Genomic DNA, 22426 nt, shown 5'->3' with positions numbered 1-22426 from the left:
TTGCTGCATACGTATTTTCTTTTTTTTTAATGTTCTAACACATATCAATGAAACTTTGAATATGTTTATTTCGTCCTAATTTTACGTTAAACGTCGAAAATGGCCATAATATGTCAATTTTAGATCATCACAGCGTTAAATTGCGTGATTTACGCACTGCTATTATTTGTCTGCTCTCCAACAATATGGCGGCAAGCGCAGCGTTCAATTTGCCCCGGTTTCCTCGTTTCGCGCAGCCGAGACTGTAGGGGCTTGTCTATGAACGCAGGACCGAAGTCCATACATGTGTAGAGGTGCACTCAGATGAGTGACTGATTGGCCGGGATCCGACGGTATGGGCGCCGTCTTAAATCACAAAGTGATTTATTACGCATATCATATATATATTGATGTACCAAAGTACATATGATATTTCCATGAAGATATTCTGCGTCATCACATGATGAAAGAGTGATGGAACGGAGAAAAATTCTCTTCGCCGTTTAGAATCGTCTCAGATTAAGCTCCATCTCTTGGGTTCCCTCTAGTGGCCGCCCTCTGCACTACGTCATAGATGTCTATGAACGCAGGACCGAAGTCCATACATGTGTAGAGGTGCACTCAGATGAGTGACTGATTGGCCGGGATCCGACGGTATGGGCGCCGTCTTAAATCACAAAGTGATTTATTACGCATATCATATATATATATATATATATATATATATTGATGTACGGCGTCGGGATTGTATCCGGCGTGGCTTAGTGGATAAAGCATCAGCACGTAGAGCTGAAAACCCGGGTTCAAATCCCTGCGCCAGAGAGAATTTTTCTCCGTTCCATCACTCTTTCATCATGTGATGACGCAGAATATCTGCATGGAAATATCATATGTACTTCGGTAGGCCTACATCAATATATATATGATATGCGTAATAAATCACTTTGTGATTTAAGACGGCGCCCATACCGTCGGATCCCGGCCAATCAGTCACTCATCTGAGTGCACCTCTACACATGTATGGACTTCGGTCCTGCGTTCATAGACATCTATGACGTAGTGCAGAGGGCGGCCACTAGAGGGAACCCAAGAGATGGAGCTTAATCTGAGACGATTCTAAACGGCGTCGGGATTGTATCCGGCGTGGCTTAGTGGATAAAGCATCAGCACGTAGAGCTGAAAACCCGAGTTCAAATCCCGGCGCCGGAGAGAATTTTTCTCCGTTCCATCACTCTTTCATCATGTGATGACGCAGAATATCTGCATGGAAATATCATATGTACTTCGGTACATCAATATATATACTACTTTACCTATTTTTCTATAGGAATAGCCTTTTAGAGCCAGACGAACAATAACTTTCTTTAAATCGAAACTGAGCTCCTTATGACGCTCCACTGTACACAATTCTGAATGACAGACCAACAGCAAGTGACCTCCACTGAAAGACAACCCTGTGCATACTGCATGCTTGTTTACTACGTTTCTAAACGTAACTACCTTCTGTACGTGGGGTAAGTGTACGAACAACAATGTTACATGAATTTCACGGAATATGTAGTATTAAATTTTTATGTAAGTAACAGGCGTATGTAAATTAATTTTATTCATGTCACTGTGTTCGTGTTTAACTCATCAAACATAATGAATTTATATTATTGCGATGTACCGAAGTACATAATTTCCACGCAGGAATTCTGCGTTATCATATGATGAAGGATCGGTGGAGCAGAGAAAAATTCTCTCCGGCACCGGGATTCGGACCCGTGCTGACGCTCTGTCCACTAAGCCACACCGGATTCCAATTCCGATGCTGGATTGAATCCTCTCTCCATCATATAATAACGCAGAATTCCTGCACGGAAATATCATATGTACTTCGGTACATCACAATAATATGATATGCGTATATAATCACTTAGTGATTTAAAACGGCGCTCATTCCGTCGGATCCCTGCCATTTAGTCACTCGTAATGAGTGCACCTCTGCACATTATTATGTTGGACATTGTGCCGCGGTCACAAATCTGTGACACAGTGCATGAGATTTGGCCACTACAGGGAAAGTAAGAGGTGGAGCTTAAACTGAGAGGATTCAATCCAGCATCGGAATTGGAACCCGATGTGGCTTAGTGGATAGAGCATCAGTACGTAAAGCTGAAAACCCGGGTTCGAATCCCGGTGCAGGAGAGAATTTTTCTTTGCTCCATCGATCCTTCATCATAATGAATTTAGTTTTATTCATATATTTCGAATTTTAAGATCATTTCAAAAGGTCAATTTAATAACACTGGCCAACAATTTTTTCGAAATGTCAACTGCATTAGATTTTTTCACTGATTCTTAATATTTTTGACCTGCTGATTTCAAATTTGAAAACTGTTTTTCCTCCATTCTCAAGTTTTCATGCAATTCGAACTTTTGCATTCCAGTCGCTTATGTTTATATTATCGATAGGTAATAAGGTAATATTGTTTAGATATGAATATTGTTTCCGTTGTTATTTCACATCTGATCATGGCTACAAGGAGACGTCAATGTATAAATAACCCAGACAGTTTCTGCTACGTTTGTGGATACTTCACTCTTATTCGACAAAGGCGTAAAAAAATATCCTTTGTGAGTGGCTTATAAAGCATACTTCGGACTTACTACTGGGGACCAAGACAAGAGCAGGTGCTCAGTTGGGAGAGCGTTGGTACGTTTAACCAAAGGTCCCGGGTTCGATACCCGGGCCCGGAACAATTTTTCTCTTGAAGTTATTCAAATTAACTTTACAGGGAGTTATTCCTGAAAGCTTAATTTGCATAATACACGTCACTGTACGTAACAGAAAAACCACAATTTAAAGTCACACAGAGTTAGTGTGCACTCAAATGTTGGTTGCTTGATTGTTGTCAGCCCGCTTTGAGGTCTGTAGATATAGATGGAAAAATTGGATCGATGTCGGGTAGAGTTCCCGGGTAGCTCAGTGGGAGAGCGTTGGTACGTTTAACCAAAGGTCCCGGGTTCGATACCCGGCCCCGGAACAATTTTTCTCTTGAAGTTATTCAAAGGCAGCAATTGTTACAATAACTTGCGTTACTAAATTTCTGTCTATGTAATAGGGCTAATTACTAAGTTATTTAATATACATGTACATATATAAACAAATCGTAAAGGGAAGGGTTTTTTTTTAGAAAGAAAAAGAGAAACAGGAAAATTTAATTGCATGTAAACCATTTTATTGTTAAAAGCAATTATTTATTATGTAAATAAATAGGGTCTGCCTGCTCGACGTGTGTGATCTCTAAGTACTTTTGAGTATTTGTTGAAAAAATAATAATGACAATATTGATTGAAATAGAGTATATTGATTGTGTGATTGTGAAAATGTAGTCCTTACTCTCCAGTCGTGATTATGTAATGAGTTTTCTTAGAGTGATTTGTGAGATGTGCGTAACACGAAAAAACAAATTGATTAAATTAAGATATTGAGCGCCATCGTAATTTTTGGGGTCAATCATTTAAGGGGATATATATGACTTTTAAAACTTCCACAATTTCGGCCAAAATTTGTGAAATTTAAACTATATAAACAGATCTATAATAATATCATCTGTACAAAATTTGGTGCAATTAGGTCTAATAGTTTTGAAATTATATTTTTAAGTATATTTTATATTGACGTTACTAAAAAAAGCTCCTTGCATCAAAGTTTTCAAAATGTTTAGTTCATATTTGCTCAAAATCCTGGAAATAGTTATTGGAATAAAAGTGAATTAGCATTTTGAGCTTAGTAATAGTATAAGTTAAAGTGCAATCAAAGATAATATATTATTTCTAAATTAAAGAAACACGCAGTCTAATAAAAGTAAATATCCAGAAACAAGCAACAAATAAAACATCAACAATACATTTAAAATAAAAAAATAAAAGGAATCTAGATACAATCTACTGACCCAAATGTAAATTAATTTACCTTCGATATCAATTCCGAAATCAATTTATTTCTCTCTTCTCCTGAATAATGCCTATATTTTTTCATGTTGCATCTCATAATGCCGCTTTGTGTTGCTTTTTTTGCAAAGGATATTTTTTTTACACAACAAACACTGGACTTCATCACCATGTTCGAAGCATAAATATTGTATCTTCCACTCTTCCTTGAAAGCTTTAAGCGCTTCCGTTCCGTCATGATGCGCTGTGTTCTAAGATCTGTACATCCGTTAGCAATGTTAACAGGTAAAAGAGCTCCGCGCGCGCGCAGCGGGCATAAAAGAGCTCTCGCTCGCAATTATTAGTCACCATCGCAAGACTGCTGTACTACAATAAGACCTGTAGTAACTTATGCCAGCGAAACACGGGTCCTTAAAAACTCCATAAAACACAGACTACTAATTTTTGAAAGAGCAATACTAAGAAAAATTTTTGGTCCAATTAAAATGAATGTCGGTACATGGAGAATTAAGTATAACAGTGAACTGAATGAGCTGATAAAGAATAGGAACATAATAAATAATATAAAATCGCTAAGCTTAGGATGGTTTGGTCATATAGGCCTAAATAGAATGGAGAATAATAGACTGGTCAAGCAAATATACAAATGGAAACCAATAGTTAACAGATAGCAGGGTAGACCAAAAAATAGATGGGAGGATGATGTCCTGAATGATTTGAAATTGATGAGGGTGGAAAACTGGACAAAGATAGTAGGAAGCCGCAAGGAATGGAAGAAAGTCATTGAGAAGGCCAAAACTTTCATCTTAGAGTTGTAGAGCCTGAAGAAGAAGAAGAAGAAGAAGAAATAACTCGCAAACCAGATTTTGAGTAGCAGCCACTTTTAAAAATAATTTCCATTCTTTCTAAACACTTCTCTCGCTTTAATCTCCCATCTAACGCGAAAAATTGAAGCAGGAATTAGGAGAGGGAGAGACCGATTTATTAGCGAAATGATATCTCCATATTTTTATTACATGTATTCGCGGGGATGTTCTGGCGACTTGGTTAGAATTAGCTTCCCACACAGATGGTTCACATCCTCTCGTCACTTGTCAGAATCGGACAGATTTAGGGCCACCTTGGGCAGGGTTCTGCATTGACACTCGTCGAGGCGTAAAATCAGAGAGTTAGACTGGACCCGTGGGAAAGCAACTGCAAGCTTGGGATTTTCCAAAGAACGGGGTTCTCCAAAATCGACAAACTAATTTGATGTTATGGGAAATCCAAAGTCTAAATTTAGACATGACGTATTTCGCGCCCAATAAGAAGAGATCTTGGTTTAGCTTATGAGGTCACTTTGGACCAATAGAGAATAGATTTTAGGCCGGTTAAGTGATGTAGTTTTTAACCAATAGGATAGTTAGTTTTAGCGTAGGATAGGTTTTTATAAATAAGGGTGACGGGGAGCGGAGATGATGACAACATCTCATCGTGTCGGCGGCCCTACATACAGGGCACAATCACAACATCTCATCGTGTCGGCGGCCCTACATACAGGGCAGAATAACTACTTCGTTTCGTGTCGACAGGATAACTACTTTTCTTCGTGTAGACGGTGCGACATCTTTTTTTTTCGAGTCAGCGGCCCAACTTAATAGTCTTTCTTCCGGCGAAGACTCGATAGTTAGAACTTTGTCATCGGCGAGACCACTCGTCAACGTTTAGGAGCTTCGATCATAGTGTACTGGGCAGAGTATTGAATTTACAGTATCGGGTAGAGCTTATTCAGAGCTGCCATAGAGTCGATACAGAGGTGCGACCAACGATTGAATTATAAGTCAGCCGGGAATACATACTCTAGGGTTTACCAAGTGAATACGACAATAAACTTATAGTTTTGGAGTTTACTTATAGTTTATATAAGTAGCCGGTTTGGTATTATTCCCGACATCATCCTACACCACAACCGTACCTCGGCTACCCTGAGTGAATCTCACGCAACACCGAGACGCACCCACCCTCAAATGGCGCCCAACGTGGGGCCACAATAACGACCACTTCACCTTCAAATGGTTCCCAACGTGGGGCTCGAAGGAAGACAGCTGTTCCAGTGACCGGCCCCGGGTGCGAACACAGCACCAAACAACGCGGAGGACCGGACGGAGCAGTTCAGCCCTGCATAGCCGAGGAACGACGCTGGAAGGCGGGAACAGAACCAGGCCATCGCGACAACACGACAACACCAGAGAAGGCAACACGGAGACCACCAGAGAAGGCAACTCGGAGAGGCGGTGGCAAGTATGAATGGAGGATGTATAAATGTGTGTATATATGTACAGTATATGATATTTTGGGGGAATAATTATAAAGTGTATATGTTTAAATTTCTGGTGTGATATTTTGGGTATATATTTATATGTATTTTTTTCTATTGTGTGTGATATTTTGGGGGTAAGAGTGAAACAAGTGTACTGCGTAATTTGTTGGAAGTGAGCAGAGGGCAAATACAGGCCTAGTTAGATTATTATTGGGAAAGCTAGCGTCGGATAGATGACAGAGTATCATATAGATGATACTACGTAGCCATAGGAGTAAAGTAGTTAGGAAAATACGAGAAAGACGAGGAAATAGAAACAAGGGAACCATGGAGCAAAGGAAGGACGAGAAAATTATGGAAATCAGAGAGGAGGTCGAGAGTAACGCAGGACAGGAAATAGAGGGAGAGCGATCGGTGGAAAAGCAACAGAGGAGAGAAAGTGGCAAAGGGGAAATGACGCTAGAGCAGTTATGGGAGCAGATGAGACAATTCATGGAAAATAACTCTAGGGAAAGTAGAGAGCAGATTCAGAGGGAAAGTAAAGAACAAATAAAACAAATGGAAAATAAATTAGACAACAATTCAAGGGAAAGTAAAGAACAAATAAAGCAAATGGAAAATAAATTAGACAACAATTCAAGGGAAAGTAGTGAACAAATAAAACAAATGGAAAATAGATTGGGGGAAAGTTCGAGAGAGATTAGAGATCATATTGCAAAATTAGCGGAGAGAGGAAACAAGATGGAGGACAAAATAGAGAAGCTAGAGGGGAAATTAGCCGAGAATGGGATCGGAATGGAGAACCAATTGAAGATAGCTATGGATAGGATGTCAGAAAGTATGAAGGATTTAGAAGTTAGAGTTAGAGATAGCGCTACTAGAGAGAATAGCGATCTAAAATCAGCTGTTGAGGAAACGATAGTGGAAAAGGTTCGGGAAATTCAGAATTCGGTGGAAGAGAAAATAGGTGAGATGGATCAGGAAGTGGACGGTCTCAAGCGAGCCATAAAGAATAAAGAAAGGGCGGATAACGAATGTTTGGAAGAATTAAGAAGTAAACTAAACTCAATAAACGACGTACTAAATGGGGGTAGTCCCGCAAATTTAAGCGGACAAAGCAGCTCGGACCGTGCAGTTTCTAGACAAGAGGGCACAAGTGAGAGCCCGGCATCAGGTAGTAACATAAATGTGAGACATGTCAACAATAGTGTTGGTGAGGAATGTCAGACCTCACGTGATGACGTGCGTAGTGAGTTGATAAATGTAAACGACAAGGCATATTTAGGCCGTCCTCAGTACCCCACTCACATTATGAATGAGATTGGTTACCCTATTTTTGATGAGGTTGAATTTTCAAACCCACATAATTACATAAGTGAGCTAGAAACGTACTTCAGAGTAAGAGGGGTGCCGGATGACCTAAAAATGACTGTTGTACGAAAGAGCCTAAAGAGCCGACCACTCAACTGGGCGCTAGTGGCCCTAGGGGATAATGTCACTTATGAGGAATTCAGAGAAAAATTTTCGGAGAGATACTGGGGACAAAGGCAACAACAAAGAATTAGGAAGGAAATTAATCAGAGCAGGTTTGACGCGGGAAGAGGCGTCTCTATGATAGACTATTTTCTTGAACTTGTTAAGAAAGGGAAAAGCCTCAATCCGCCAATACCGGATTCAGAGCTGATCCAAACTGTGATTTCGCAGTATCCAGAGAACATCAGATATAATCTGATTGTAGCAGGGCCCCGAGACTTCGGGGAAACAATAGATCTATTGACTGCGCTGGACGGTTCGGACGCCACGCACTATGAATGTAGTGGACAGGCAGATTACGAACATGGTAAAGGAAAGGGTTCAAGCCCCACCCACCAGAAAGCGGGGAAGGGGGCAAGTACGGCCTTTGCATCCCCAAGGACAGGAGCCCAAAATCAGAGTAGCTGGGGTTGTGACAGGAGCCCCAACAATGTATATAGTCGATACCATAATGGTCAGAACGGAGGGAATAGTCCCAACAGGGTGAGAAGGAGTGACCCGCCCTTTGGGGGCCCTTACAATAATATTAGGAATAACCAGAGCAATCATAACAGGATGAGAAACGATAGAGGTGTTGGTCCCGTGCGTAGGGTTAACCACATACGATGGTACACGGGAAGACAAGAAAATGGAAATAATAGGCTTAGAACCCAACCACACTGGCTTAGGAACAGAAATTACAGACAGGGATTCTGGCAGCCTAATTTTAGCAGGGGACCGCAAAATCGAGGTGATTGGAGGAGACAAGAGCAAGAGAGAGGCAGACGAGACGTCCTACAAGAAATGGCCTCACAAGGGTGCAATAGGCCCCCTACACCGTGTAACGTGGGACAAAGTAGGAATAGAGACATGAACGGACGTCAGCAAAGTCCGGTCAGAGTGAATATGAGCCGGGAGCCTATAAATAGTAGAAATAGAGACGAGATAGCAGTGGAACCGACTGCATCACACTCGGGAAACTGCTAGACAGAAGTCTCAAGGGTTCGGAGATTTCTGTAGCTAAGTGCAGTAAGCCACTATCAAAAGAATCCACCAACGCGGTAAGCGTAAAGAGACAGAGAGAGATTATTAACCCCGAGTTAGAAAATAATGGGACTTATGTATTGCTTTATATAGATGCTAAAATATTTGGGATAAAGTGTTGTGTGTTGTTGGACTCGGGCTCCACAAATAACGTATGCAGCTTGGAATTTTTTCAAAAGGTTAGGGATTCAGGAATAAAACTGCAAACGTTACCCATATGTTCACTGTACTGTGCGGGCGCCCTAAGCAAGAAGAAGGAAAAGGTAAAATATCAAGTATGGTTCGAGTTAGAGTGCGGAGACGTGAAATTAAATGCAATTTTTCTTGTGATACAAAGGTTGACTACCGACATCATCATTGGAGTAGAAAGCTTTTATGAATGGCACGCGCTATTAGATTTCAGGGAAAACAGACTAGGGGTTACGGCAGGTAACGGCAGTGTAGGCCATGTCCCATTCAGTAGGAATAACGCTCGAGCTGAGGTAGATGAAAGAACCGCGGGAGAGATTGAATTACAGGAAGAGTTATTTTTTGTAGAGCATCTCAAAATTTGTAAGAATGTAATTATAGAGGTTAATCCGTGGGAAGGTAACGAGGTAACTAGGGGAGTGTGTCAAGTAGACTGCGGAGAGTGCGAGTTGTGTATCGGCGAATTAGTCCAGGCGAGACAAATAGGACGTAATCTCATTAGCGGTAGGGCCAGCTATGGTAATGAGATTTCGTTTGGCGATCTTAGGCAGGTAGTCGCGTCTAACAATAGGAAGACAGATACTTTCGAAATAGTGAGAGATAAAGTTAACCAGGCACACGGCCTGAGTGAGAGTGAAAGAAAACGCTTAATGGATGTTGTAGGAAGCCATTTAAATGTCTTTTCAGACGCGCCGGGTCTGTGTAGACCAAAGACGTTATATAGTATACTAGACTCACACAGAGCGCTGGTGTGCTGTCCAAAATTGAAACCAGTCTGCGCATGTTTACGCCGCCATGCTACTGGTAGAAATAGAGCGGTAAACACGATTGTTCGTTTTGTCTCTGGTGTTTTTAGTGAACAGTTTGAAAGTAATGGCAATAGAATTTTGAAAGATGATATATTATCGCCGCGGACTCATGCTTAACATGTCGGGATCATACAATAACGTGCGGTGTGCTTTTAAAACATAATTTTGCCGACAGATTGTTGCTCTGTAGGTTTCACTCTAAGCGTCACGTCTACTTTCTCGATAAGAATAAGCACTAGTTTGTTATATTGTTAAATGGCTATTATTAGTATAATTATTATTATATCATATACGAGTACGCTGGCTTTCTTAACTCTTAATAATAACTCTTTAATAATAATTTTTAATCACATACCTTAATGTTCGTCCTCAGCACAAGACATTGCAACCTCGGTTTTAGTCCATGTGGATTAGACAAGTAAGTGTCATTTAATAATGGAAGCAGCTTATTGGTTGCAATATTGAAATTGAGGGAGTAATTGGAGCGGCGACACAAGAAATTGAAAACAATAATGCAATTAAATTTCAAAGACCTGCCGAATGTTATGCACGAGGCCGCTCAAAGATCTGCCGAATGTTAACCACGAGAGCGCGGCGATAATACCATCCCTGTTTAATTTTCCAAGCCATTTGCAAAAGATACGATATAATATTATCTCTGTTGTTACAATATCAATATCATTAAAAATCAATCAGTACAAATCAGACTGTAGAGAAATCCCACTGGGTGAATTATTTAGACTAACATATCAGATGTTAAAACATTAGTGGAAAGATAAATTTTTGTTTTTATTATGTAAATGAATTTATCTGCAAGATTATAAACTTTCATTCAAGATCCATAAATGGATAAATAAATAAATAGCTAAAATAGCTAAGCTGTCTTTGTGAACTTATGATTCAGAGTTCACCTATAAATAACTCTTTTACATTTTGCCGGACATATATTTTATTAACAAAAGCAAGGAATGGCATTTTATTGATATTACATATGTGCATAAAAATTATGTACCATCACTCCGCAAGCAATGATAATATATCTATTTTATTTATTTAAAATAAAAATACAATACCGGTATGTAAAAAATCCACACATGAAAAGTATGTGTTTTTTTTATCTTGCATAAAGTGATTGTTTAGTTTTTAGGTCTTCACATTACCTATTGTTTGCAATTTATTAGGTACCGGTACCGATACTTTTTATAATTGATAGCATTCCCTTTATTAATTGAAGAATGAATTCAATGTAATTTGGCTAACTTCGCACATTATATTTTGCCAGATTACCTAATGTCCTGTGGTCTAGAAGTATCGGTAATATAATTTTCGATTCTCTAAAACTTAACAACAGGTCTATACTAATTATCACATATTTATTTCACTTAAGAATTTGATTATAATAAGAACTTGTGTAATCAAGGTGAATATATTTATGTCTTGTGATCTAAGAGTAATGTATGTTAATATAATATTAGAGTCTCTGAAACCTAACAATTTGCTGATTATCGTAAAATTATACAATCTGTAATGTGCATTGTGTAGGCCTATTTATGGATGTATGAGCATGTTTTCTATAAATTGCTACGTACGTATTTTCTTTTCTTTAATGTTCTAATGCATATCAATGAAACTTTGAATATGTTTATTTCGTCCTAATTTTACGTTAAATGTCGAAAATGGCCATAATCTGTCAATTTTAGATCATCACAGCGTTAAATTGCGTGATTTACGCACTGCTATTATGCGTCTGCTCTCCAACAATATGGCGGCAAGCGCAGCGTTCAATTTGCCCCGGTTTCCTCGTTTCGCGCAGCCGAGACTGTAGGGGCTTGGTGTAGACTGTATACACACAAAATTAAGGTGGTAGGAATGGAGGAATTTCGGCATAAATGTAGACCCATCCCCCTATCTTTACGGGATCAGGCAGACGAAGTCATAAATGATATGTTAAAAGACGGAGTTATAGAAGTATCTGACTCGCCTTACGTAAATGCATTGTGCTGCGTTAGGAAGCCCAATGGAAGCTTAAGAGTAACGATCGATGCCCGACACGTTAACTCGTTTTCAGTTAAAGATAATTTCAGGACGGAGTCAGTGGACACTTTGTTAGGCCGTATCAGTGACTGTTCTATATTCACTAGTTTGGACTTGACCAGTTCGTATTGGCAGATTCCGCTGGACGAGGACTCGAGAAAATTCACAGCGTTCTTACATAACGGGAAAGTTTATCAGTATACCCGATGCCCATTCAGCATCGCGAGTTCTGGATCTGCGCTACTAAGGGCACTTGACATAATTTTTGGTGATTCGACGAAAGGTTTTCTGGCACAGCACATTGACGATTTTCTTATATATGGCAATAATGTTGACAGGCATATTAGAGATATTGATTTTGTACTCACTAAATTGAGAGAGGCTGGTATGACAGTCAAGCTGGGGAAAACAGCATTTTTTAAAGTTGAGACAGTTTTCCTGGATTACGTAATTTCATCTGACGGAATTAGACCGGACCAAGAGAGAATTCAGAGCATTTCCAGGATCCCGCCGCCGCGGAACCGGAAACAGGTTCGCAGATATCTAGGTATCCTACAATACCAGAATCGGTTTCTCGTCAATTATGCTAAGCATGTAGCCCCACTCAGAGCATTGTTGAAGAAGGATACACCCTTCAGGTGGGGGTCGGCAGAGCAGGAAGCATTCGATCGAACGAAACTGCTTTTCGCCGACTCAATTCTGTTGGAAAGGCCTAACGACAGCCTACCTTTTCAGATTTATACTGATGCGTCTTCATACGGATATGGAGCAATTCTATGTCAGACAGATGAAGATAACAAGCGACATGTGATTGCCACAGCTTCTAGGGGACTGTCGCGTACCGAAAGAAACGCATCAATCACGGAACTAGAGATTTCTGCTGTGTACTTCGCACTACAGAAGTTCCGTCAGTATATCTTTAATAGGCAGATCATCATATTTACTGACCATGTGAGCCTAGCGTTTCTGAGTAGATGCAAATTGACGAACTCTAGAATATCTAGATATGTGCACGAAATTTTGGCTCATGATGTGACGATTAGACATATTCCGGGGGCAGACAATATCTTTGGTGATTGTCTCTCTCGTTTGAATTCCAAATCGGGGCTACCGGAAACTATCACCGCCCCCGCGTACGAAATTGCCGTGATGAAAATTGATTCCACGAGGAATGGAGCTCTGACGGGAAAATTTCGGAGAATTGCAGATTTGCAGCAGGAGGATTCCACGATAAGGGCCTCAATGGACAAAGCTAGAGAAATCTCAAAGGTGAAAGATGAAGTGTATGGATTGCGCTCTGGTATCTTGTATAAATTGCATGATAGGGATATCCAGAAGTGGAAGATATACATACCTGCGAGTATGGAGAATGAACTTATAAGTAACTTTCACCTATCTATGTGCCACTCTGGGAGTGATAGGATTATTTTAACTATGTCAGAATCATTTTATATTAAGCAACTGTCAAAGAAAGTTAGAAGGGTAATATCTCGTTGCGAGGTCTGCCAGAGGGCGAAACCTCTAAATGTAAGGTATGACAATGTACCACAGATCATTATTAGGGGTAAAAAGAATGAACTTGTAGCAGTGGACGAACACGGTCCAATGCCCACATCGTCCTTCGGACACAGGTACATATTTGTTACGTACGATGTATTCACAAAATTTGTAAAGATTTACCCTTTAAGAAATATCTCTAGTAAGTTGTGTGCTGACAAGCTGGTTAGAGATTACATAACGACTTACGGTCCGGTAACAGCGGTGCTCAGTGACAATGTGTCGGTACATAAATCGCAAGTGTTTTGCAAAAGGCTGGAAGATGCGGGCGTGAAGCTATACAATTGCTCCGCATACTTTCCCAGCGGTAATCCCTGCGAAAGAACGCTTAGGGTTATATCATTGTACCTCCGTATTCTGTGTCACCGAAACCATAAGGACTGGTTTAGGCAATGTGAGGTGATTGAGAGAGTCATGAACCACTCTATCAATCCAACGACCGGAATAGCTCCGATCAAACTTATGTTAGGGATCGATCCCGTTCCTATGATAAAGAGTTTGCCGCAGGCAATACAGGAGGGTGAGCCTCCTAGTGCGGAACTACTGTGTAAACTAGCTTTCGACCGAATCAGGAAAAAGGCTGAGTATAGACTCGGTAAAGTTAAAAGATATCGCCACAAATGGGAGCCCACACCCGGCGATTCGGTATTGCTAAGGGACGTGAAGTTATCTTCCGCCCTTAGAGGACGTTACTCACGCATGGAGCTACTGTACAAGGGGCCCTACGAAATTAAAAGTAAATATGGAGACCATACTTTCGAATTGGTAGAAAGGGGAAAAAGTAAACCTGTTGGAAGGTACCACAAGCAACTCTTGAGGCCTTTAAAACAGGAGAGGCAAGGAGGCAGGAATGAGAAAGAGTAAGGATAGTTAGTCTCACGCGTACAGCTAGGTGAACCTGTACAGCGCGGCTGGTACAACCAAGCACGCAGAGTGTGTAATTGATCAATGAATAAATAAATGTAAATATGTGAATGAATGGTATTGTACATATGTAAATATGAATATAAATTGTACATTGTTGTGCTTATTGTGTGAGAGTTGTGTACATAGAAAGGCTTGTGAAGATATATGTAATATTTATTGTAATTGTTTGTAGTGACATTGTAATCTGATTGTATTGTAAATAATGTATCACCGGCTGACCGCTAAGGGGAACTATGAGGCTAGTTATAGGCAGAAAGCGGGGACATCTCATAACATTGGAAACTCTTTCGGGAATTTCCGATGTTATGTAGATGGGCATTTGAAGCAGGAATTAGGAGAGGGAGAGACCGATTTATTAGCGAAATGATATCTCCATATCTTTATTACATGTATTCGCGGGGATGTTCTGGCGACTTGGTTAGAATTAGCTTCCCACACAGATGGTTCACATCCTCTCGTCACTTGTCAGAATCGGACAGATTTAGGGCCACCTTGGGCAGGGTTCTGCATTGACACTCGTCGAGGCGTAAAATCAGAGAGACTGGACCCGTGGGAAAGCAACTGCAAGCTTGGGATTTTCCAAAGAACGGGGTTCTCCAAAATCGACAAACTAATTTGATGTTATGGGAAATCCAAAGTCTAAATTTAGACATGACGTATTTCGCGCCCAATAAGAAGAGATCTTGGTTTAGCTTATGAGGTCACTTTGGACCAATAGAGAATAGATTTTAGGCCGGTTAAGTGACGTAGTTTTTAACCAATAGGATAGTTAGTTTTAGCGTAGGATAGGTTTTTATAAATAAGGGTGACGGGGAGCGGAGATGATGACAACATCTCATCGTGTCGGCGGCCCTACATACAGGGCAGAATAACTACTTCGTTTCGTGTCGACAGGATAACTACTTTTCTTCGTGTAGACGGTGCGACATCTTTTTTTTTCGAGTCAGCGGCCCAACTTAATAGTCTTTCTTCCGGCGAAGACTCGATAGTTAGAACTTTGTCATCGGCGAGACCACTCGTCAACGTTTAGGAGCTTCGATCATAGTGTACTGGGCAGAGTATTGAATTTACAGTATCGGGTAGAGCTTATTCAGAGCTGCCATAGAGTCGATACAGAGGTGCGACCAACGATTGAATTATAAGTCAGCCGGGAATACATACTCTAGGGTTTACCAAGTGAATACGACAATAAACTTATAGTTTTGGAGTTTACACCGCCTTTTATATAAGTAGCCGGTTTGGTATTATTCCCGACATCATCCTACACCACAACCGTACCTCGGCTACCCTGAGTGAATCTCACGCAACACCGAGACGCACCCACCCTCAAATGGCGCCCAACGTGGGGCCACAATAACGACCACTTCACCTTCAAAATAAAAAAAAAGGTGGTTAAGTATCAACTTTTGACTGTGACAATATCTATTCTGAACGGGTCACTTGGAAGTTAGTAATTTTTTCTCACTTTCCAAAAACGATTTTGATTTCGATTTTTTTTTCTATGCTTTCCTTAGACCAGCGGTTCCCAAAGTGTGCTCCGCGGAGCGCTTAGGGCTCCGCGAATGATTCTCAGGGGCTCCGTCCGCTGAAATTATGAAGATGACAAAAATTGCTAATTCCATCTAGTCTCTAGCGGGGAAAACGGAAACTACTTCCATCAAGCGAAAAATACTTTCTGAGGAAGTAGTTTGCGTTCTTCTTGCTACATGGAAGCATTAATATTAGATCTACTCGTTACTGGAACTTTCTCGATTTTTCTTGCTTGTCAAGTACTCAATGATTCTCGAAAATTATTTTATTTTTTTATATACTGGGCAGGCAGCGTTTGTTATTCGTGGTACGTGAAATCTACAATCTATTGACTGTTACGTTACCTAAAAAAATATATATACTTTATAACTGCATGTTAATTTGATAGCAGATGTGTTAGCTAAACTTTCGTTGAACTGAAACTGTGGCTTAAGACGGGCTCCCTAAGACCTAAGAGTCATTAGCCATCAACCAGTGCTCAGTCAAAGGGAGATAACAACAGCTATAACCTTACTTCAAAGAAGATAGTGCGAATTCCTGGGAATTGAGTTCGGAATATGTTGAACATGACCCTATCTCAGAGTTTACGGTGCCTAATGTAGAGGTATTGAAAATACGAAAATATTGTGATTTATATTTAACGATAAAACACACATGTTAGGTCAATAATACAGTATTCATTGATTTTATGAAATACATTAAAGGTGATATGTTACAGTTGTGTGAACACTACTTATTAGTGTTCATACAACTGTAACATATTACCTTTAATGTATTTCATTGTGATTTATATTTGGACGTGGATTCACTAAGTTTGCTGATGAACGTCCACAGTGTGTGATATGTAACAAAGTTTTTCCCAATAGTTCCATGTTCCCTGCCAAGCTTAGACGGCATTTCGCAATTCAAAAATTCACAAATAAAACTGCAGACTACTTCGAAAGAAAAAGTGACGAACTCCATGCAGTTCAGACAAAATTTTACCTCGTGTAAAAACAAACAACGAGAAAGCACTGAAAACGTCGTACTTGGTTAGTAATGATCAGACTCTTGGTCGTAAACCTCACCCTTGCTGAAACTCTTATGAAACCAATACTGTATTAGTGAAGGTAGTGAAGTGCATGGTGGACGAGAAAACTGCAAACTTGATTTCCAGTGTGTTCTTATCAAATAACACTGCATAATCGAATCCAGAATCTACGAAAAGACGTAAAAAATATCATGATTTCTCGTAACAGTTAAACGAAATTTTCGTTACAACTTGACAAATCCACGGTCTTTGCCGGATTAGCTATGTTAATGATGTTTGTGCGGTATGAATTTTCAGGTTATTTCATGAAATATTTTGTTCTGCAGCCATTGTCATCCTCTACAAGCGGTACTGAAATTTTTTCTTCTTCATTGAAAACTCGATGCCGTGGGACAATTGCATTGACGTGTGCACAGATGGCGCAAAGGCCATGGTAGGTCCTGTTGCTGGCGCTGTTACAAGGATCAAGAAAGTTTTAAAAACTGAAGAAGTAGTCACTGTGTACTACACCAACACGCCCTCGCAACGAAAAAATGCCAGCGTTATTAAAGCAGGTACTAGACAACGCCGTCAAAATGATCAACTTTGTTAAGGCACGACCTTCGCAGTGTAGACTACTTAAAATCCTGTGTGAAGATATGTGTAGTAGGGTAAGGTTGCCTATATCGCACCATTTTAGCATTTATAATTTTTATTGAACAATATAGTTTTTATTTTCTTCATTCCTTTACAGAGATACATTCCCAGAACATTTACCTTTGATGTAAAAAAGAATCCTTGAATTTGACTTAATATTTTTTTAATTAAACTTATATTTTCGAAACATATGTCAGTGGTGCCATATGTCCCAAATAGCACCTGCGGTTTCTTAAATCGCACCTCTTTATCTGCAGGGAACAGGATGAAGGAAAGCTTTTAATATTGAACATATTGAAGAGTATTTGAATGAATAATGTAATAAATGCAAATTACAAATTTATTGAAATTAATGGAAGAGAGTAACGCATCTTCAAATGAAATTGAAAAAATAGAGCGTAAATTATGTAACATTTAAACTTTCTGAATGCATTTTTTATTGTTATACATTTGCCATGTGCTTCACCAGGCAGTTCAGACTGTAAACTGCGTCACCTTTTCTCCAAGATTATCTCGAAGCCACCTAAGAGCTACTTCATGATATAGCTGTCTGAAATGATTGAAGATAGAAACATCTAAAGGTGGGCCTATGAGTATTATGACGAGGAAGCTGAAACAGGAGCATACCATTTTCCCGAGATAATCTAGCTTCTAAATTTTTGGAATGGGTCGTATAGGCGGACATACAGAAGCAGGACTTTTTTCTATGGCAGGTTTGAGTGGCAAATAAAATATTTGAGCTATTCGACAAATAGTTCACTGTTGATGTAACCTGACTCAGAGCAAACAAATAACGATCCTGGAGGAGCACCAGCTGATAATGAAGGATGCACTGTTTGACGTTCAAAAATTATCACAGGTGGCACAAAATACCTGGTGCGCTTATACAACACACACTTGTTTTATTAACGCCCTTTTCACCACTTGATATTGCACCCACCTGATGCATTCCTAGTTCACTTAAAATTTTTGGGGCCTTCTTTTGTACGGTTAGAATTGCTACAGTTGCTCATATCACACCGGTGCGAATTAGGCACCTACAAAGTGGTGCGAATTGAGAAACTACGCCATAAGTTATTATTTCCTTCATTCTAGCCTATAATCCCTACATGTTCGAAAATCCTACGAAGTTAAATGTTCTTTAATACCTCTTTAAACGAATAACATCTTAAGATTATGGATTCCTTTGCATACAAATCCGTTAATTAGTTAGAAAATGTTAGCTAAATATACATCCACCTGAGCGATTATATTAGATACACTATCACCACGCTGCTGACACAAAGAAGTGGCAGAAATCAAGTAAAATGGTGGAAGTTCAAATGGTAGATTGTAACAATACCATTAGATGCCACACTACTACAGTAATTTATTTTAAACTAGCAGTTGTGGATTTAGGAAGCGGTGCGATTTATGCTACTCTACCCTATACACAAGTCATTGTTAGTAATATTACACACAGAAGTGCGATGGTTGTCGCGCGGTAAAGCGTTGTCCCGATTACATGAAGTTCGAACGGAAGTTTCTTCACATTTGAATTACCAGAACAGTTTGCTAGCAGATTATTTGAATGATCAGGAATGGTTGTACAAATTATGTTACTTGGCAGACATTTTCCAAAAATGAATTCACCACATACATACAAGGTAAACGGAAGACTATCGATGCTTATGACGGAATTGTTGCACTGAAGAAAAATATAGCGTTCTACATAGAAAGCGTCGACAATAAGGATCTTACGTTTTTAATTGACTTCAAACTTTATAGAAGAAAATAACATAACAATGAATGTCTCATTCATAGCAATAATGAAAGAACACCTTGACAATTTGCTTCAAAATATGAATTCATACTTTCCAAGGGACACTCAACAATCAATTCTAAAGAAATATTGTAGATTGTAGATCCATTTCCAGTGATCTCAAAACCAGCAGCCCTCACTGCTTCAGATATGAGGTCCTTATTGACATGGTTTCGAACAGCCACTGTCAGGCATAATTTAAAAGCAAACCATTTCCCGAATTTTGGGATAAGTTAGGGGAGGATCTTTTTGATATTAAGTTCAAAAGCTAAATTTCTCTCACTGCCTTTTGATACTGTGTACCTCAGTGAAACGACCTTTTCGAGGTACACGGCTACAAAAACCAAATATCGAACTTGTTTGGACACAGAAGATTATATAATATATTATACGTATATTATACGTCTTCAACTGACTTCTATGACACCGGACATTGACAAACTCCGTCACAAGAAACAGGCACATTCTTCACATTAACTTCGGGTGTACATGTAACATTGTAACATTTTTTAAATATCTTAACTATTTGTTAATGTCATTTTGTAGCTTTAAATAAATTATATCCAGTACTTTTTTACTATTGTATCGTTTATATATCTGTTTATGTATCGTGTAAAATATGCTTCATAGAACGTAGACAGATAAAACCATAAAGGAAGCATTTCTTGGGGCTCCACGAGAAACTTTTGCTTCAAAAAGGGCTCCGTGGCTGAAAAAGTTTGGGAACCGCTGCCTTAGACATTTACAATAACCATGAATCCTAAAAATTACAGTGCGTTTGATTTACTATCACAGGAGTTACGACATGATAATTTTTAATGGTGCGGCAAAAAGCTCCTCGTGTGCTTGCTGCGAACGGCAGCAAAAGAACCAAAATGGCGGGCGATTATATTCACTATTTATCGAGCCTTAGGAAGTGCAAAACGTCATTAACAGCGAATGACAAGACGCACACATGTAGCCGATCTGCAAATTGATTGGCTGCCAGAAATAAGAGCGATGCGACTATAGCTAGTATAGGCCCACCAACTTCTTATTACCGATTGGAGATGAGGTGGCCGCTATCGCTACAAACAGGAAACATGAAACGAGCTCAGGAGTTCGGACTCCTGCCGTCGGTAATAGGAACATGGCTGCCTATAGAGCACACAAGCATCTCCTCTTACCTTCTGCCTCACGTATGCCTAGTGATGTGCTTGTGGGGAGCGGAGTAATATATCGTTCTCTGGAGTCGACAGGCGAAGGGGTCAGCCGCACTTGTGGTTATCACGTTTCGCTTGCCATCTGAAATCAGACAACATCGAATCTACTTCACACAGTGTTTACAATAAGTATGCTTTAGTTGTATCACTTGAAAGTGGTCGCAGCCATAACAATTACCACTTCCTTCTGTTGAGTTGCGCATATTTTCGGAGGCATTTTCAACTGCAATTCGACGTATAATTGTTTTTATTATGCAGTTATGAACATAAACACACTTAGAATAAAGGCTCATTCCAATGAAAATTAAACATAACGTAAGCGTTAACTTAAGAACGTAAACGTTACGGTAAAATCAAGAAGTCATACCATCATTCACGATGGGAACATAAACATAACAGCAAACATACTTGGTAACCATGGAAACATAACAACGACGCCATTTCCTCATATTCTGTCGTATACTTCAGCGCTCCACGATTGTGTTCTGTTTGCAAATCACGTAAGCATAAGCATGAAAGTTTGTAGTGTGCATACTTTCATGTTAACGTCTAACGGCAATGTTAATGTCAGTGTTTATGTGAATCGTTGTGAATGATCCCATTTGGTAGCCTGGGCGAAAACTTCTGTGTTTATGTTACGGTTATGTTTAATTTTCATTGTGAATGGGCCTTAACTCTTCTCGAGTTCTCAGCAATCTTCTTCAGGGAATGAAGATGGCAGAGCTAGCCATCGAAAGCTTGGAAGCAAATCTCCATCTCACCTGGCTGAGAACTCGAGAAGAGTTATTCTACATCGAACGCCGGGAAAGCCTCAGTCATACATAAACACGCTTGCACATATTTCTTGCTCTAGCTTCAGGCACAATCGCACAATACTTGGTTATTGGTTTTCCTCTTGCGTGACCCATCGAATCCATTTCCTCTTTGGAAATCAGAACATTGCACGTGAAAGCAATTAGTTATTCAGTGCGCTTACACTCCCACTAACGTCAACATAGCGTTCGGCGTTCCTAGAATCGGAGTTCCGGAAAAGTTGTGAGCGGGAAATCCCTATGAATGGAGCTACGCTGTATCCCTGTGCTAAGGCCAAATTCCAAATTGTCTTCAAAGCCAGAAGAAAATGTCATATACTTTGTTCTCTTGTTTATAAATCATGTGCATATATTCTTACTTACTGTCAATTATATTTTTAGTAATCCTAGTATTAATTCATAAAAAATTTCCCGTTTTAAGCAAAATTTCACGTCTTTCAGGAAAAATGTGAAAATAGCAAAAAAAAAAAAGCTTTTATTAGTGAAATGTACAGATAAAATATAGCCAATAGCTAAATTAATATCTTATAACAGGCCTGGGCACTATTACTCAACTGAGTCACTGCAGATTTCCCCTTAACTCCCCATTCCATCTTTCCGGCTGAGACGAGTAGACAGGAAGTTAAGCATTGCTCACTGACGGATTGCATAATAGTTTTTACGAACTTTTGGCTCTCGCTGGTTGCCTGAATCAATCACTGATGCAATGTGAGTTCCATTTATTTAAACGAGAAGAACATGAGAGGGGGTTTCAGACTTCCGTTGAGCCCAGGATTATTTTATAGCAAGTGGTTTTCAAAATAGCTAGATTCAGAATAAAATAGCTAAGTTGACAACACTGGACTCAGATGGCAGCAAGGACATGACGCAATGTCATGGCGATGATGAATTATCGTAAGTCTATATATAATGAGAATGTTGGTCTAATTGCTGCACTGAAATATCATATGTACTTCGGTACATCGTAGTAATATGATAAGCGTAAGCAGTCACTCCATGATTCCGTCGGACCCCGGCCACTTAGTCACTCGTAATGAGAGCACCTCTGTACATAGTGTTGGACATTGTACCACTGTCACATATTGTGACACAGTACATGAGGGTAGGCCACCAAAGGGGAACAGAG

General features: G+C 39.7%; 1 protein-coding gene across 3 annotated transcripts in view; it reads right to left on the bottom strand.

Annotated features, from left to right (window-relative positions):
- Nucleotides 1-22426, bottom strand: part of LOC138704977 (probable multidrug resistance-associated protein lethal(2)03659) — a 456593-nt gene that overhangs the window by 236072 nt on the left and 198095 nt on the right. For 2 of the 3 annotated variants that reach the window (XM_069833477.1, XM_069833479.1), the window contains exon 2: nt 20453-20570. The exons of the other annotated variant lie outside the window; for it this stretch is intronic. The gene's annotated coding sequence lies outside the window, so the exon portion shown is untranslated. The remainder of the gene's footprint in view (nt 1-20452; nt 20571-22426) is intronic. 3 annotated transcript variants of the gene reach the window in all.

Source organism: Periplaneta americana, chromosome 8, assembly GCF_040183065.1.
Source record: "Periplaneta americana isolate PAMFEO1 chromosome 8, P.americana_PAMFEO1_priV1, whole genome shotgun sequence".
Taxonomy (NCBI): Eukaryota; Metazoa; Arthropoda; class Insecta; order Blattodea; family Blattidae; genus Periplaneta; species Periplaneta americana.
The sequence above is the reverse complement of the archived record's forward strand: the minus strand, read 5'-3'. Positions and strand labels throughout refer to the sequence as shown.